The sequence below is a fragment of the Oryx dammah genome, unplaced genomic scaffold, assembly GCF_014754425.2.
Source record: "Oryx dammah isolate SB20612 unplaced genomic scaffold, SCBI_Odam_1.1 HiC_scaffold_16, whole genome shotgun sequence".
Classification (NCBI taxonomy): Eukaryota; Metazoa; Chordata; class Mammalia; order Artiodactyla; family Bovidae; genus Oryx; species Oryx dammah.
In genome coordinates, this window is record NW_024070200.1 from 61,940,990 (window position 1) to 61,945,787 (window position 4,798).

Consider the following 4,798-nt stretch of genomic DNA (forward strand, 5'->3'; position numbering starts at 1 on the left):
TTGTATAAGAGTGGAGGACCCAAGATTGAATATGGCATGGCCCCTATCTTCAAGTAGCTCACAAGTTGAAATCCTTTGGGGGCTCTTTGTATTTTCCCTGTTTCAAATAAATTTGCTTTTTCCTCCCTATAAATCTTTTTTGTTTTGTTCTTACTATCCATTCCTCTCATTGTTATTCTTCTGATCCACAGTCATGTCTCTTTTTTCCTCCAGCCCATATATCTGTTTCAAAACTCTGCTTAAATTTCTCCTCCTCCAGGAAGCCCTCCCTGTATTGTTCAATCTCATCTAGCTGAATCTTTTTCCAGCCCCACAAGGCTAAGGATAATTTGTCCCACAGGCATGTCAATTCAACATGAGGAGACTGGAACTCATCATACTCCCCTCATGCAGCCCCCTCAACCTCACCTTCCTCGAGTGTCTTCCACTTAAACGATGCTGCAGTTATCCAGTCAGGAGCCTAAGCCAGAAACCTGGAGGCAGCTGAGTCTCCTCTGCTTTCCCTGATCCCAGATTCAGTGGTCAACAAGCAGCCAATTCTCCTTCTAGGTCTACGTTTTGCTTCTGCCCTCTTCTTACCATCAGGCAACTGTCTTGAGACAGGTCCTCTTTCTTTCTTATCTCATTTCCGATTTGTCTTCAGTGGGTCTTCTGAAAAGCAGATCCCAAACCAAGAATTTTGGTGCATGTGGTTTATTTGGGAGGTGATGCCGGGAAGGGCTGTGGGAGAGCTGGAAAATGAGATGTGGGAAGTGAGGGGAAGACATTAAAAAGTGTGCTAATGAGTGGATCACTATTGAGGACAACTGGGGCCCAATCCACTGGGACCCCTGAGAGAAACTTTGAGGTACATGCCTCAGAATTGTCTTCACAAGGTACGAGGAAGCTGGTGTGTATATCTACTGGCCCAAGCAAGCCCTCTCCTGGGGCTAGAGCCTCAACAGAGAAACAGGAAGCCATTAGCATGTGTGGGGACAGTCTATGGCGATATCTGGGGTTGGAAGGACAGAGGTTCTCACAGCATTGGCTAAACCGCCATGGCCTCCTAACTGGTTATCCTGCCTCCAGTCTTGCTCCCTCCTATCCAACCCCACTACTGCCCTCAGCAAACCTTCTAAAATGCCAAATAGATCTTGCTATTCGCCTGCTTGAAATCTGTCAGGGCTTCCCTTTGCTTTCAGAAAGAAATCCAAATGGCCTGACTTGATGGGCTAAGGCTCTGCCCTGTCTCACTCCTGAGTGCTCTTCCAGGTTTGTCTCTCACCACTCCTCAGAGCTTGATCAGACCCCAGGCTCTAGGTACATTGCTCTAGCTGTGATTTCTCTCTTGAGCCAAACTCACAGGGTCCTTGCACACAGCAGTTCCCTTGCCTGTAGGCTGCTCATAAATATTTAACAAACATTTGACTGTCTACTACATGTCAGGCACTGTGCTAGATACAGCAGGTCAATTAAGGAATAAATCACATTTCTTGTCTTCAAGGGGCTTACTCATCAGAAGGAAGGAAACATACATATAGAAATATTTACACTTCAACTAGGCATGGTATTAGAAAAGGGCTGTTAGAGAAAATGATGCCTAATGGAGACCTGATGGATGAAAAGGGGTTTATCCTGGAGACACAGGAAATAGCCTGGTGTGTGATTCATATTTCTGAATGGGGATGGTGAGGTATGTGGCAGGAAAGGCTGAGGGTAAGGCTGACCAGTGGTTTGAGATCTCTCCCTCCTGGGGAGCTTGGGCTTAATTCTTCAGATCAAGACATAATGAGAGGACACCTTTTCATCCTTCTTGGAGGCTTTTCGATTCACTTTGGGGTTGCCTCCTCTAGGAAGACCTCCCTAATTCTCTCCCCCTTTTAGATATTCATCTTCCGTGCTCTTCTAGTCTCCTTGGAAACCCGTCTCTCAGTGGTTATCAAGCTGGCTTGCGTTTTAAGGTGTACCTCCCCCATGGTCTGCCAGCCTCTTTAAAGGAAGGGCTGCTCCTTCTCACCTCTGTATCACACTGCCTCACACAGTGTATCACACTGAGTCACACAATGTATCACACAATGTGGAGCCCCTTCAGTTGAGACACATTTGGACACCTAAGTGCTTTAAAGAGGACAGAAAAAGTTGGAGGACTCAGAGATGCTACTCTTCAGAAGTTCCTCTGAAGCCACAGGCACATGGTTTATGCCCAGCTGAGTGCAGCAAATTGTTGGAGACACTGGACTTTAGACACATGCTTCTGAGACCATAAAGGCTGTGATAATTTCCTAAGATAGGTTACTTTAGTTACAAATAAGTGATTATGGTTTGCTAATGGATTTTACAAAAGCTGTGCTCTAGAATTCTTAAACTTTTCCCCCTCCTTCCTTCAATTTTTAGACCTGGGCTTTGATTTGCAAGGTCGTGGGGCGGGGCAGTTGGGGAAAGAGGTGCTCTTATGCAACACAAACACTTTTCATTTCTGCTTTGGCTAGACTCAAAGCTAAGTTCTCTATCTGACTTTCTGGAATGACCAATAGCACTAAATGGGTAGGAGGTAGGCAGTCTGAACTGAGTCTTCTGTACCTCCGAGAAGGTCAGCTTCTGCCAAGGGTGGTAGATGGGAAGGAACAATGAGAGTATGAAAAACTCTTTCAGAAAAATTTGTTCTCATTGTCCCTCTTCTCTTTCCAGGATGAAGAGTAGGTGAATGGGGAAGCCATTGCTTGTGGGCCCTCCACCGCACCTTTTTCTGAAGGAAAACTTCAACTCTTCTGTTTTCTTGCAGCAGAGAAGCCAAATCCAGCTGGGTCTGCAGCTTCTGGCAGGTTAAAAAGTGTGCATTTCCACATGGTTTGCAGGGTCACACCAAATTCTAACATTTTTTTTTTCTTTAAACCTTCCTGCTACTGATTCCTCTGAACACACTGTGGGGCTCTGAGCAGAACTCCAGGTTAATCTGCCTGTGTCTGGTGTTTGTGTGCCACTTTTGTGTTGGGCTCTCCCCAGTAGGTTGCCTTGTCCTTGAGGGAGGAAGCCTGCTAGTCTCCAGCTTCCTTTGAAACTTCCCAGTTCCTCTACCCATAGCCTCTGCGAATCTGCTCACTCACCCCAACCACTTTGTTTTCAAGTGCCTTGGGAATGAATTTTTCATCTTCAAACGAATATAATTATTTGGCTCTGTGTCCACTGCATAGGTGCACAGACAGGCAGCGTGGCTGTAGAAACGCCAGGCGAACAGCCTTCACGATGCAAAGACCACAACGGCTCACCTCCTAATGACCACCCTCGACAAAAACCAACAGCTCCCTAAACACATCTCCTTCGCACCTCTCTCAGAAAAGGCAGCACACAGGATGGTCAGGAGTTCAAGTGCCCAGTGCCCTCCTCTTCAGCTGTAACCTCAGAAGGTCACTTCAGCACTCGAGCTTCCTTTTCTTCCTATGTAAAATGGGAATAGAAACTTCATAGGGATGTTGTAAGGATGACGAGCTATCCAACGCAAACTATTCACACCGTTCAGCACTCAAGGTATACCAGCTGCGCCTACTAGCAACTATTACTAGTAGTAAAGGCTAGTAGGTTGAGTCTCTCTTGGGACGCAGGGAGCCTGGCTGACCACCCAGAAAGGCGTCGCCCACCTTCCACGCCGCTTCAAGTCCCGCCGTCTTGGGGGGGGGCGGTTTCGGGGCCCGAGCTGCCTCGGCGTGCCAGGGGCCTGGGTCCCACCGCCCTCGCTCAGGGCAGGTGGGCTGGCGGCAGCCCCGGCAAAAACACAGGTGCGGTACCGGCCGCACCGAGGCCGTGGGCGGGGCGAGCGGAGGCCGGGGGGCGCCGAGTGCGCCCCGCCGGGGGGTCCGGTGGCGGCTCCAGAAGTCCGGCGGGCGAGATCCGGGCCCTCCGGAGCGACGCCGCCTGGCACCGGACTCGCGGCCACGCCGGCCCCGCCCCCGGGAGCCCCGCCCCCCGGCGCCCCGGGCTGGCCGGAGCGAGCGGCCGCGCAAGGCGACCCGCCACGCGCCTCGTCACTGGAGCTGCTCCCGGCCGGGCCTCGGCGGCTGGTCGGGGAGGCCGCCGCGGGGGAGGCGGGGGCTGCGGGGCGCGACGCCGCCGGGCCGCCCCGCCCTGGGAGGCGCCCGAGTCCTCATCAAGTGACCAATATCCCTTCCAGGAGAACACGGTCCTTCTGAGGGAAGCGGGCTCCGGCGCGCTGCCCCGGCGCCAAACCGCCGTCATCTCCTTCCTGTGCCGGGTGATTCGTCTCCTCACCCACCCGAAAAAACATAGTCCGCCCCGCGCGCCTTTGTGGGGCGGTGCTCTTCCTCACACGGTGTGGCTCTCCCGGCCCGTAAGCTTTGTCTTTCCCACTCTAAGTGCTCTGGGCCCCACCGAGAGGATAACTCAGCCCTGAGAGGGAACCTGAAGGGAGACGCTAGAGAGGGAGCAAGAGGAAGGCAGGGAGAGGCGAGCCTGGCGGAGGAACACAGAGGGCCGTGGGGGCAGTGCGCACGCGCGCCGACTGAACGAGTTCCGGTCTGGCCGGGGCCTGGCTCCTAAAAATAGCCCCGGTGTGGGGATCCGTGCGCGGATGTCCCGGCGAGTCCGGGGCTGAAGGAGGCGGCTCCGGGCGGCGCGGAGCGCGGGTGGCGGGCCCTGGCTGCGGCGTGTGCGCGCCCGCCCGCATTCGCCGGAGACCGGGTGAGGGCCGCGGGCGACAGGGCTCGGTCGGTGGGGTCGGTGGGGCCCGAGGGGGCTGCGTCTCGGCGAGAGGACCGGGTGAGGGCTGGGGGGCGCCGGGGGCCCGCCACCCGCGCTCCGCGCCGCC

At 53.7% G+C, this 4,798-nt stretch overlaps 1 protein-coding gene across 2 annotated transcripts in view; it reads left to right on the forward strand.

Moving 5' to 3' along the window:
* The first annotated feature begins 4,538 nt into the window (after positions 1–4,538).
* Positions 4,539–4,798, forward strand: part of MEF2A (myocyte enhancer factor 2A) — a 185,575-nt gene continuing 185,315 nt past the window's right edge. The window contains exon 1 of one of the 2 annotated variants that reach the window (XM_040257015.1): positions 4,539–4,671. The gene's annotated coding sequence lies outside the window, so the exon portion shown is untranslated. The remainder of the gene's footprint in view (positions 4,672–4,798) is intronic. The other variant, XM_040257021.1, reaches the window with a different exon arrangement.